This window comes from Peromyscus eremicus, chromosome 8a (assembly GCF_949786415.1).
Source record: "Peromyscus eremicus chromosome 8a, PerEre_H2_v1, whole genome shotgun sequence".
In the NCBI taxonomy this organism is placed as follows: domain Eukaryota; kingdom Metazoa; phylum Chordata; class Mammalia; order Rodentia; family Cricetidae; genus Peromyscus; species Peromyscus eremicus.
The window spans coordinates 1,225,317-1,239,643 of record NC_081423.1 but is presented as its reverse complement, the minus strand read 5'-3'; the positions used below and the strand labels follow the sequence as shown (position 1 = coordinate 1,239,643).

Genomic DNA, 14,327 nt, shown 5'->3' with positions numbered 1-14,327 from the left:
TTTCACTGGTTGTGTGACTCTGAGCAAGTTCCTCTTTTAGAAAATAGATTACTGTTGGGCTGGAGAGATGGCTCAGTGGTTAAGAGCACTGGCTGCTCTTCCAGAGGGCTTGGGTCAGTTCCCAATATTCACATGTTAGCTCCCCACCTGTAACTCCAGTTTAGGGGATCCAATACCCTCATCTGGCTTCTGTAGGTACCAGGCATGTACACAGTGCACAGACATACATGCAGGCAAAACACGTGTGTGGTGATATATTGTGTACCCTAATAAAGCTTGCCTGAGGATCAGAGGTCAGAGCCAGCCACTAGATTAGACACAGAGGTCAGGAAGTGGTGGCACACACCCTTAATCCCAGCACTCAGGAGGCAGAGATCCATCTGGATCTCTGTCAGTTCAAGGCCACCCTGGACTACATGAGATTGACTCAGTCTAGGAGGGAAACAGAGCCAGACAATGGTGGCACATACCTTTAATCCCAGCACTTGAGATCTCATGTCTTTGCCTGGGAAGCACACAAGCCTTTAATCCCAAGAAGTAATATGGCAGGGCGAAGAAAGGTATGTAAGGCATGAGGAGACAGGAACTAAAGGCTCTTTTTTGGCTGAGGCCTTTTGGGTAAGGACTCAGAGGCTTTCAGGATCAGCTGAGGAGTTGGCTAGGTGAAGTTGGCTGTGGCTTACTCTGCTTCTCTAATCTTTCAGCTTTTACCCCAATATCTGGCTCAGGGTTTTCTGTTAATAAGAATAAGATTCGAAACAACACTTGTGTAAAACACAAAAACAAAAAAAGGAAAGAAAACGGATTGTTGCCAGGATTAATTTAGCACATGCAATGATGCTTGGCACATAGCATACTCCAGGACAACAAGTGTCCCCTCCCCACCCCCTACCCCTGTTGCGTCCCTGCTCTGTGCTGAGAAAGGAAGATGGTCAAGTAGTCAGAGCTGACACTGATCTGAATGTTGAGACAACCATCTAAATCTTCAAAAAGCAGCAATTTTGATTAATCTTACTTTGGTCCAATATTTCCTCACTGTGTCCCCTTTTCTCCCCTTTGGGAATAGTAATGCATATTCTGTTTATACTGGAAGTATATAATTTGCTTTTTGACTTTAAAGGGGATTGCATTTAAGGGATTGCCTTAAATCTCAGAAGTGATTTTGGACTTTAAAATGTTAAGACTGAGAGACAGCAGGGCCTTTTGAAGTTGGTCTAGATACATTTTGTATTATCATATGGCCATGAGCCAGAGAGTGAAATGTGGTGGTTTGAATGAGAATGGTCCCATGGCTCAGATGTCTGAATGCTTGGTCCCCAGTAGGTGGTGCTATTTGGAAAGAATTAGGATGTGTGACCTCCTTTGGAGGTGTGTCACTGGGTTGGACTTTGACATTTAAAAATCCTCCAGCCACCCTGCTAGCCGGCCCGCTTTTTACTTGCAGTCAAGATGTGAGCACTCAGCATCCAGATCCTGCTGCCTTGCCTGCTGCTTGCTGCCATACTTCCTTACCATGACAGACTAATCTTACCTCACTACAACCATAGCCAAATAAACCCTCCTCATTTATGTAAAAAATGAAAAGTAACAAGAAGTGGGGAGTGAGAAAGAAGTGAGGCAGGTAAGTACAGGCAGCAAGAACAGTCACAGTCCTGATGGCTGGGCAGTGAGAAGGCCAGCAAACAGCCCAGCAGCTCCAGGAGAGCGGCCCACCATTGGCTGGATGGCTACTTGTTAACTCAGGGGTGCTTGGGGCCCATTGCTAGACAAGGGTCACCCACACTGCCCTGCCCTACTGAAGCACACAGTTCCTATGACACAAAGTTCTACCCTTCCCATGTCTCATTCTGAAAACTTCAAATACACAGAAAAGTTTAAATGCTTGAACAGCAAGTATCCATTGGCCCACCATGGGTTTTGCATTTGAAAAGAAGGGTACAAACAGGTAGGTGTGGCACATTCCCAGATGGCAGACATTGCCAGGCATACGGCCAATGGTGCAATTTCTGGAAATGAAAGCTCTCTGCTTCAGGGATTTGTTTGTTTGTGAGAAGGTCTTGCTATGTAGCCCTGGCTGGCCTGATAGTCACTGTGTAGCCCAGGATAGCCTAAAACTTGCAGCAAGCCTCCTGCCTCAGCCTCCCAAGTACTGGGATTACAAATATGTACTCCATGCCCGGCTTCATGGATTCTTGAATGGACCAAGGGTCACATCTCAGATCTAAGATGAATGACAAGCCTGGTGTTGGGCCACAGCCACGAAATCCCTATGCCTGTCCCCCAGAGAAATATGAACACCCTGCAGGTCCTGCTGGCTGAGGGTGGACAGGCTGAATTGTAGCTAAGCATAAAGTATCCAGAGAGCTGCCAGAGAAATGTTAAGGATTTTTACATCTGGCAAATTAAAAATCCAAGATTTACATATTTCATATTTTATTTTAGCAACATGATTACCAAAATAGAAAAATAAGTCCAAATATATGTCATCTTGGAAATTCAAATAAGAAACTTGTTCTGCATTTAGTCACCAGCCATGGAGTCACAGCATCATCGGAATGTGCTGAGGGCAAACTGTGTCAAAGGTCAGCAGCACTCCTTACACAACTGTAAAAAGTCACACTTATATGAAGGTAAGTGTGAGTAATCGAGCACATCTTTAGAGGCACAGTTGGTTAGGATTTTTAATTATGGTTAATCAAGCAAATAAGATGAAGATGTGGGAAGAAAACACTAATTCTCAAAAAACTACTGCTACCAGGAAACACAAAGGCACAACACACACTAAAAGTAACTCACATGCAAGATGTCAGACTTAGTTTCACATCATTTAAAATAAAATCCCCAGATGGCGTGCCGCTTTAACGTGTTAAGGTGGAAACCAGCATTCAGGGCCAGATTCCAGATCCCGCACACTGGAAACTTCTAGTAAAGACACTGACAAACCTTTCCATGTCTTCAAATTTAAAGAAAACTAAGCCATTGCAAAAACATTCTAAATTTTAATGAAACAACTGCAAATTCTTTTTAAAAATCAAATTAAAGCCAATAACACCAACAATGGCAGTGAATGGGTCAGGACTGGGGCTGAAGCCACACTGCAGCTCTTGCTTAGCAGGCACAGGCTCGATGTTCAGTCCCCAGCACCAGAAAATAAATAATCCCTAAGAAAGAATGGATAAAGAAAATGCGGTGCATTTACACAATGGTGTATTACTCAGCTGTTAAAAACAATAACCTCATAAACTTTGCAGGCAAATGGATGGAACTAGAAAAAAAAAAAAAAAAAAAAACACCCAGAAAGACAAACATAACTGGTAACTACCCCAATTGTCATCAGAGAGGATTCATTTAACAACTGATAGAAACAGATGCAGAGACTCATAGCCAAACATTAGCCTGAGCCTGGGGAATGCTGCAGAAGGGGAGGAAGGATTGTACGAATCAGAGAAGTCAAAGACATCACAAGAAAACCCAACTAACCTGGGCTCACAGGAGCTCAGAGACTGAACCGACAACCAGAAAGCCTGCATGGGACCAACCTAGGCCTCTGCATATATGTGACAGTTGTGTCGCTTGATCTGCTTGTGGGACTCCTAACAGTGGGAACAGGGGCTGTCCCTAATGCTTTGGCTGGCTTCTGGTAACCTATTCCTCATACTGGGCTGCCTTGCCCAGCCTTAATTCAAAGGGAGGAGCTTAGTCCTACCACAATTTAAAATGCCATGCTTTGTTGATACCTATGGAAGGCCTGCTCCCTTCTGAACAGAAACAGAGGAGGAGTGGATGGTGGTGCAGAGGAAACGTGTAGAGGGGAGAGAATAGGAGGAGAGGAGGGAGGGGAAACTGTGGTAGGAATGTAAAATAAATAAATTTAATTAATAAAAAATACATGGATAATTTTAAATAAATCTAATTGTGCTATTACCACTGTGCTTTACCACTGACTACAGAGGTGATGCTATATCCTAGCGAGATTAAATCAGACTTTCATCTGAAAAAACAACTCAGTGAGCTGTCAAATATATGACACCCGATATCACAGATGAGAGACCAGGTGTAAGAAGGCGTTAAGGACTGAGGATGTGGCCTCGTGATAGAGTGCTTCCATGGCACGCATGAAGCCCTGGGCTCAGTCCCAGCACCACAAGGGGGAAGCGGGCACTGGGTGAAGCGGGCACCAGGTACCAGCTGAACAGGAGGAATACAGCACAGTTCTCTGCTTGAGCTCTTGTCCTGGGTCTCCAAGGGTTCCTTCTCCTCCCTGTCCTCATGAGAAAGGCTTCAAATCAAGTCTTACTGTAAAAACTCTATCCTAAGTTGCCGACATCTCTTCTTTAAAAATTTTAAAGATGACATAACATGGTTCTGCCAACTGTGATCCCAACGAACATGATGAAGAAACGCACCCAGATGGCACCCAGACAGAAGGGACTCATTTCATCTCCACAATGGCCTATGAACATTCTAAGAAGCATGGTCTGAGCCAGTGACCATTAGCTGCTGGGGCAGGAAAGAGAAAAGAGATGAAAAATGATAAAGATTACGATTCAATGGAACAAAAAGACTGGACTCTCTTGTGAAGGCAGAAATCTCAAAGCTGCCAGGAACTACTTACTGGTGGGCTGGAGAGATGGCTCAGCGGTTAAACGCATGTGCTGCTTTGTGGAGGATCTGAGTTTGGTTTCACAACAACCTGTAACTCCAGCTTCAGGGGAACTTGAGTCGTCTTCTGCTCAATGGGAGAACCTGCCCTCACATGCACACACACAAATACACATAGCTAAAAATAAAATCGGTCCAGAGGGGATGGAATTCAGTGGTTCTCAACCTGTGGGTCATTCGATTCCCAAGCGTCGAGACTCCTTTGGGGTCCAACGACCCTTTCACAGGGTCACCTCAGACCATCGGAAAACACAAATATTTACATTATGATTCATAATAGTAACAAAATTACAGTTATAAAGTAGCAATGAAATAATTTTATGGCTTGAGGTCACCGTAACATGAGGAACTGTATTAAAGGGTTGTAGCACTGGGAAAACTGAGCACCACTGGGCAAGATGGATGGCTCAGTGGTTAAGAGAACTTTCTGAGGTTCAGTTCCCAGCACCCATATGGTGGTCCTCCATGGATACCAGGCATTCATGTGCTGCACCAACACACATCCCAGTAAAACATTCACTCACATAAAATAAATATATTTAAAAAATAAAAGAAAGTAAGTCTGGAGCCAGGACCCTAAGGAAGCAGTGGTGCCACGGCAGAACCACGGGCTCTGGAGAACCCCCCAGAGATGAGCTGCCCCAGATGACAGGAAGATAAGGCTCTGGACCTTACAGAGAACTAGGACATAGAGGCTACCATGGACTGTCTTTGGGACACAAAGGTGAGCCAGTGTGGATGACCCTCTAGAGACTCTCCATGGACACATCTTAGAACACACTCACTTCCTCAGAGTAAGTGCCTCTGAAGCATGTGGGGCTGCTGCTAGAAAAAGCAAATGCCTGTGACTGAAAAGCAGGACCAGAGCAGACGAAGAGAATGCTGGGCCAAGAGACAGCAGAAACATAAGGGAAAGGAGACACAGGGAAGAGCTGTCGGCCACATGGAGAGTCAGGAGAGAACAAGAGGCAGAGGACAGGAGGAAAAGGGGTGAGGTCAGGGGACACAGGGTTTGAGAAGGAGCCAAGAGGACAAGGCACAAACAGCCAGGAAGTGTGGTAGCCATCCCCACCAGCAACAAGCCAGCGCTGATCTTCCCAGTCTGGGGCGTCCACGTGGAGCACACAGGTCAGGCTGCCTGAGGAGACTGCCCTGACTCAGGCATTCTGAGCCTGGGAACAACCGGCAGCAGTGAGCGTCCACAGGGAGTGCCACTGTGGGAGGAGCCCCATGTAGTTGCTCTGTGGCTTCCCCAGTTTCTCAGAGGCAGACATGGAGAGGCCTCTGCAGGAGCTGGTGTTTGTGTTTTCTACACTGTGGCCAAGAATGTCCCAGCCGAGGGGCCTTTACCTACTACCCTTTATGATACCTTCATCTTTATAAAGCACTGACATTCCTAATAAATAGATAAATCTATCTTCAAAAAATTTTAAAGAACTATTGGGGTTGCATCAGGAAGACTCTGACCTAAGATGAACAAAACATGTACATGAACAAAACCATCAGAACAAATATGGAAACATAAAGAGGCTGCATTGTATAAGGTCAGTCTATAACCACAGATTATATTTCTATACAGAAGCAGAAAGCAACTTGAAAATGAAAATTTAGGAAACAAGACTAGACGTAATAGTATCAAGCTAGGTGGTAGTGGCTCACACCTTTAATCCAAGCACTCAGGAGGCAGAAGCAGGCAGATCTCTGTGAGTTCAAAGCCAGCCTGGGTCTACAGAGCAAACTCCAGGATAGCCAGGGATAGAAATTCACAACATGCCCCCATGATTGGACATGTTTGCACATGCCTGGCAGACTTAGACACTTTCGCCTAGCCATTTCTGGGTCAAAACGTCTCGCGTGACCAGGACCCGTGGCTTTGCGTGGTTGCATAAACCATGTGATCTACACACATGCATGGAATAGCCACATGGGTCTGTGTGCGCAGGCGCGGCCCAGCCTTTATAAGCCGGCGCCATATTCTCGACTCCATCTCTTTATTCATGTGTCTTTTCACAGGCCTGAGCACTCCTCTGTCTCTCTCCTTTATCTTAATAAAACTCTTGTTAGTGGATTCTGTCATGTTTCGTGACATTTCCTCGCAGGGTAAGAGCGCCGCTAAATAACTAATAGCCAGGGCTGTACAAGAAATCCTGTCCTGAAAACAAAACAAAACAACCAAACCAACCCCAAAATGAGGTATCAAAAAATATAAAACTTAAAGTATTAAAAATGCAAAACACAAAAATGGAAAATATCTAGAAAGCCACTGTAAAAATTGAAAATATCAGTATAAACTTGTTTAAAGGAAGAAACTAAGGAAGACAAACTTCCTGCTTGACAAAGAACAAAGGTAAAGCCTGGGTGTCAGCTGAAGTTAAGACTTTAGGAGTCCCAGAAACAAGGCAGAAACAAGGGATCTGCGTAAGAAAAGAAACAAGGGAGCGAGCAGCAGAGAGGGAAGGACAGGCAGGCCTGTGGATTTTCACAAAGGTCATGAGTCAGTACACTGAGTCATGAAGAGTTTAGTTGTTTCTACGCTTTGTTTGGGGTTCATTTCAATTGTTATTTATGTATACGTGTTTATGTCTGCTTGTCTGGATGTGCATTCAATGCCCATGGAGGCCAGAAGATAGCATTTGAGCTCCAGAACTGGAGGTAGAGGTGTTTGTGAACCACCATGTGGGTGCTGGGAACTCAAGCTGGGTCCTCTGCACAGGTAGCAAGGGCTCTGAACCACTGAGCCTCTTCCCAGCCTCCCAACTTTATTTTATATTTTTTTAAACAAGTATTATTAGAATAACAACCAGGCAGCCATATGGGAAACACTAAACCTTAACCTCCATACATTAGTCAGCTTCTTGGTGTGACAAAGCCCCAAAGATAATTAAAGAAAGAAATCACAGTATCAGGAGTTTCAGCTGCTGGCTGCCTGGCCCATTGCTTGGACTCGCTCTTTCTTCTTCTCTCTCTCTGTCTCTCTCTTTCCTATCATCTCTTCCCTTCACCTCTCTATTATAATAAACTCTCCCCATGGATGCAGTGTCTGGGTTGTGAATTACTGGCCACTGCCATCATGCCCAGCCCACCGCTGCATCTGCCCAGCATGGGGTCCTTCCATCTCCTCCCACTCCCCACGCACAATAACATTCATAACATTGGTGCCCAGTGTCACCAGGCAATTCCACTGCATTCTCATGCCCGCTGGCAGTCTGAGGAACTCTGGAATCCTGTACCACCCACCATTTTTCAGGCTGAAGCACTGCCGAGGACTCTTCACCCAGGAAGAGTAATAGTAAGATTCCTCCCTTCCCTTCTGCCATTTTCCCACAAGTGAGGATTCGTTTCATTTTGCTCGCTGTTACCACGTGTCTTTCAGGCTCTAAGTCCCTCGGCCCCCATCCCCATGCAACGGCATATGGAGATGACTTGTGCCCACTCAATTCCACAGCCCACGGCCTTTGTTACAACAGTCCATTGGCTATCTTGTGCCATTCATTAGTCCTCACTGACTCTCTGGGACGCTGGAAGTCAGATCAGATCTGTCTCATTTCATTTACTGGAACCACGTGTCTTTTGGGTTCATAGCCCTTTGGCCCCCATTCCTATGTGATGGCATATGGAGATGGCCTGTGCCCTCTCAATTACACGGCCCATAATGTGATGACAGTCCATTGGCTATCTTGTGCCTTTACTGTTGGCCCTTGCTGACCTTCTGAGACGCCAGAGGTCAGTCCACCAGGCTTTAAACCTCACTGTGGAAACGTGCCTATGGCCCCGCCCACCACGGCCACGACCCATGGCTGGAGTTTGTCCCTGCAGCTGCTGTCTCCTGCCCAGCTGCACTGCTACTTCTCTGTCTTTCTTCCATACAATCTATTTCTGTGCGAATGGAAATGTATGGTTGATACGACCATCTATATTTCTTTCTGACTGACTTTTAAATGCTTCAATTTATTTGTTCCTTATTTGATCAGTTTATTTTGGAAAAAAAATCCACATGAACACATGGTCAGATGCCATATTTGATAGGGGCAAGCATATGATCAGGCGGTATCATCTTAAACAAAGGCAATCACGTGATAAAGGTAACATCTTAAGTAAGGGCAATCATGTGGTCTAGCCGCCATCTTGGCTAAGGTCAAAACAGGCAGATCATATGACCTCACGGTCATCTTTAGTAAGGGCAACATGGGCAGAGCACCCATCCCTCAGGCCATCTGTATGGAAGGAGGTTAGGGAATCACCTCACGCTGTACATTGTTTCACCATTGTTTTACAGGCGGAGGAAAAGTCCTCCTGCCTTGACCTTGCATTCCCTAGCTACCTCTCTCAGGCTCCAGCGGTCTGGGTGGGGCAGAGTTCCAGACAAGATGTGCTGTTCATTTCTCCGCAGCCATTGTGTGGGTGGGACCCAGAAATGTATGCACTACTCTCCAGGGCATACGCAGAACCACACGCAGTCCGTATCATTATATTAATATTTAAAAATTTCAGATCTTAACATTAATACAATTCTGATACACTTTGGGTCACAAGCTCAGGATTTTAAATTTTCCTTGGCTACTCATTACCTGCTTTTCCATGATTTGGATTTTAGTACTGATTGGTAATACTAATTTATCTAAAACTTTTATTTTTTCCTCACTTGTCTATTCTTAAGGATGGTATTTTTTCTCTCTTTTAGTCTTGGGACTCCTGCTCTTCCCAATTATTAAGACCATGGGCCAAAAGGCTCCAAATAAATTCATACATTTTAACTCCCGTCCTTAGTCCCTATTTAAGCAGGCTGGCAGAAACACTGAAGCAGCAGTTGTGGACCACAACCTGCAGCACTTTCCCTGCTATGGATGTCAGCAGAGACTCTTGTCTATGTGATGGGGACCAGCCCAGCCAAACGTAATTGTTCCCTGACTCTACAGCCAGGTCAGATGACCACATGCCTGGTTCCCTCCTCACCTTTAACTTGCCAGAGTCCTGACCACCTGTGCCCTGTTTCAGCTTGAAGCAACTATGGAGAATATGTCGTCCTGTGCTCCCTGTTCCAAGGACAGGCTGGAGGACTAGGTTAGGGATGGAAACCCTGGCATAGAGTCCTCTAAGAGGGTCCTTTTCCTTTTCTCAGAGTTGGGCTGCACCCTGACTCACAAGCCCCTTTTCTCCTGTTCTCATTCGGCCTTGGGATATTTTCCCTGTCACTCTTCTTTTCCTTCTCAAGAGATGTCTTAAGAAATAATTATTTCTATATAAGTCATTCAGGATTATAATCTGACTGTACGCAAAGTTCAGAATGACAGTTACAGGGCCTTAAAAATGGTAATAAATTCAGATATCACTGGCAACAGCTTAAAGAATGTCTCTCCTTACTCGAGGTCTATTCAGGCTTAAGAAAGCCCCCCTGTCCTTGCTAACTTCATTAAGCTGTAACTAACTGGAAAATCTATATATTCGGATTTAAGTGATATATTATATATGCTCTCAAAGTTATAAATACATCTAACAGATTTTGTTGTTCCCCCAGTCCTCAAAAATCTATAGAGATCTGAGAATATGGCATTTAATATAAAAGCCTTTTTATGATAAAGATACATGTCAGCTCCTGGTAGCATCCTGTATGCCCTCCAAGAAGACAGATCAACCCAGAAGCTTATGGCAAGGCTGGCCACACAGCAAAAAGCTGAGATCCTGTCCAGACTGTGAATGTGGAAAAACGGAGGATTGATTGCCCCATGCTGTAAAGACAAGGTGGGTCAGTCTCCCCAAATATCTACTCCACAGAAAAAAAAATCTATCAGATCTTCTAGGCCTATGGGTTGAACAAGTGCTGCCTTTGGGGCTTCTGTCCCCCCAACGACCACAAAGAGACTTGGGATTGCTGCCTAGGTACCTGGAAAGCTGTCTCACTTCTTAAATTTATCCTTCTCAGATCTGATGATATTTGATGACTAGGGTATCAGTTTAACAGCCGCAATCCCAATGCTCTCTGATTACAGACAGGTATGCCTCATTCACAGATTTCATGGTACCGGTCTCAGATATAACTTCAGAGGTTCAAAGTTTTAATATTGATAAATGTAGCTTTGAAGAGTTCTTAAATGGATGTTTAACCCTTCTGTCATGATGTAAATCCATTCCAGCTATCTTACAGATACCTACAGGATCCTAGAAAATGTTTTGCTACTACATCAAGAAATCTGGTCTGATGAAAACTAACAATCTCCAGAGCCCATTTCTGACCCCATCTATTTTTTGAGCATATTGTGCAGATGCACTGTTCCCGCCTGACCTCCAGAGAAACAGCAGATGCCATGGCTTCTGCACTCCTGATTTGGTGTGCCATTTCCCCCAAGCTCCTAGAACACCACTGCTGCATCCTGCCTCTTCAGCTCCCTTAAGGAACGTTCCTGAGATCCACCATGCATCCTGGTTCCCCCTCCCCACTTTGCCCCTTGTCAGCTTGAAGTAGCCTCGAGAATTCAGCGCCCTTGTTCCTCTACTTGCTCCCATAACTCACCTCTTTTTATAATAATCAAAACAGAGAAATGTTAATATTCTGATCCACCCCTAGAAATCCCACCCCTTGGCACCACCCTGTGTCCTGATGTAAAAGCCTCATTCTAAAGAAAAAATCCTCCCCTCCTCTCTCACTTTATTGAGCTTTTCCTCCCACGAGGTGTGCTCATGCTCTCTCTCTCTCCTATCATCCTTTCCTTCATCTCTCTGTTATAAAAACTCCACATGGATGCAGCATCTGGGTTGTGAATTACTGGCTGCCACGGCTACCCAGCCCACCACTGCATCCATCTGCCCAGAATGTTTCCCTGAACTCTCGGGATACCCTCGGGAGTCCCCCTGCACAATAATTCATAACAGTGAGAACAAACCTTCAAAATATGAGCTCTTGGAAGGTATTTCAGAACCCCAAAATTTAATGACATAATCAAAATTCATTTGAAATGGATTACAACCCAAGTAGAAAAGCAAAAAAAAAAAAAAAAAAAAAAAAAAAAAAAAAAAAAAAAAAAAAAAAAAAAAACCAAAAACCCTCCCAAAGAAAATGTGAATAAAATTGTTAGGGTAAGCAAACATTTTTTAAGGAAAAAAAAAATCTGCTGTGTATGTGTGGAGGGGGCGCCAAAACAGCTTGACCACATAACTGCCATGACAGGCTTAGAGGCCCAGACACAGCTTCTGTGACAGGCTTACTGGCAGGCAAAACCTTCAAGGAGAAGCCATGCAGGGAGGGTCTGCATCTAAGGAGAAATACCTGACATTCCAAACATTCCCTATAAATCCCTAGACAAATGTCAGCCAATCAGGGTCCTGAACCCTGGAAATTGCCTCACCTATGCTATGATAAAAACCCCACCCTGCCTGGGCTCAGGGCTCTCTGCTCTCACTGCTGCATCAGAGAGTCCAAGCTCCCAGTATGAAATAAAGGCTCTTTGCTTTTACATATGTGATTCAGTCTCCATGGTGGTCTTTTAGGGGTTCTCACAATCTGGGCAATAATGCTACTAACTATAAAAAAAAAAAAAAAAAAAAAAGCCATAAGCAGATTATCACAGTGATAAAACACCGGGACTAAGACAACTGATACAAAAAAGGGTTTGTTTACTTATGGGTCCAGAGGGATCTGAGTCAACCACCGTTGTAGTAGAAAGGAAACAGAGGTTCAGGAACTGGGCAGCAATACTGAGAGGCCAGGATCAGAGCTGCACCTGGTGGCATCTTCTTTGTCCCATATGCCAAGTACCTTCTGCCTCCCTCTAGATCCGAGATAGACACTCATACTGCTGGGCGCTCACACATGGGGAAGCATGGCAGCAGGCAGGCATAGTGGCTGGAGTAGCAAGCCGAGAGCACACATCTTAAACCTCAAGCAAGAAGCAGACAGCAAACTGGGAAGGGTGCAAGTCTTTGACACCACAAAGCCTCCCAAAATGTCACACTTCCTCCAGCAAGGTCATACCTCCTAACCCCCCCAGACAGCACTGTCAACTGAGTACTAAGCACTCAAATGGCAGAGCCTATGAGGAGCATTGTCATTCAAACTACCACAATCACCAAAACTAAAAAATATCTACTCATTAACAGATATCATTAAATAGCCAGGTTATGGTGGTGCACTTTTAATCCCAACACTCGGCAGGCAGAGGCAGATAGATCTCTCAGTTTGAGGCCAGCCTGCTCTACAGAGTGAGTTCCAGGAGAGCCAGGGCAACAGAGAAACCCTGTCTCAAAAAGACAAAAAGAAAAAAAGAGAGCACTAAAAAATGAACAAGGAAACCAATCCTCAAATGTAAGTGTTTAGCATACATTTCTGATCCAAAATACTTCGAATCAACAGAAAGAAACAGCAAACACAATTTTCAAGGGGGCATGACGGATACCTGAATAGCCAATAAGTATATTAAGAAGGTAGCCAAGGGCCGGGCGGTGGTGGCGCACGCCTTTAATCCCAGCACTCGGGAGGCAGAGCCAGGCGGATCTCTGTGAGTTCGAGGCCAGCCTGGGCTACCAAGTGAGTTCCAGGAAAGGCGCAAAGCTGCACAGAGAAATCCTGTCTCGAAAAACCAAAAAAAAAAAAAAAAGAAGGTAGCCAAGGGCTGGAGGTACAGCCAAACACAGAGCTGACTAGATTCCTACCACTGCAAAAACAAGATGTAGGCCACTTCATTAGTCCTGAGAGAGATGAAAATTAGAAACATGATAGGATGCTGGTTCATATACTCTAGAATAGCTACAACACAAACTGAGAGCATGAAATGTTGGCAAGTATGTGAAGCACTGGAAGTCATAACTACTGGTGGACTGTAAAATGGTACAGCCACTTTAGAGACTGCTTTTGTTTCTACAAAGCTTAAAGCTTCACAAACACATAAATGTCATACACCTCTATTCCATAATCCTACTCCTACGCACTTACTCAAGAGGAATGAAAACATGCTGTCACATACATATTCATAGCAAATAGCCCCAAACTAGAAACCATCCAAATGTCAACCAAAAATAATAAATGCTGTACAGTCACACGGTAGAATAGTAATCAACAATACAAATTTTTAAAAACTCAATACACATAAGAGCAAATCCCAGAAATAAGGTTTGACTTTTTTTTTAATTAAAGGCAAGCACAATACTACATAATTCCATTTTCAAAGATAAACCAAATAGGGTAAATTTTTCTATGAATATCTCTACCTATTTATTTTGTAGTGCTAAGGAATAAACTCAGGGCCTTAGGCATGCTAGGTCAAGGCTCTACATGCAGCAGTGTGACTATCTACCTGGGATCTAGAGGGAGGCAGAAAGTACTTGGCACTTCAGGAAAGGAAGAGGCCAGATGCCACCAGAAGCAGCTCTGATCCTGGCCTCTCACTGTATTACGTGCCAGCTCCTGAACCTCCAATTCCTTACTCCTAAAATGGAAATAGAATATATCGGTTTGCCTTGATGGTGTTATTGGAGAGTTAATGAAAAAAATCTGGGGTCTATATAACCTCTCAAGTGTAAGGAATTGGAACACTCATAAACCAGTGCAAAAAATATAGCACTGAAGAGGTTGGTGAATTCAAGGGTAACCAAGATTGTCAGAAAGAAAGAAAGAGAGTGGGAAGGAGGGAAGGAGGGAAGGAGGGAGGGAGGGAGGGAGGGAAGGAGGGAAGAAA

General features: G+C 44.5%; 1 protein-coding gene across 1 annotated transcript in view; it reads right to left on the bottom strand.

The window, feature by feature from the left end:
- Positions 1 to 14,327, bottom strand: part of Parn (poly(A)-specific ribonuclease) — a 183,105-nt gene that overhangs the window by 36,695 nt on the left and 132,083 nt on the right. The window lies entirely within an intron of this gene.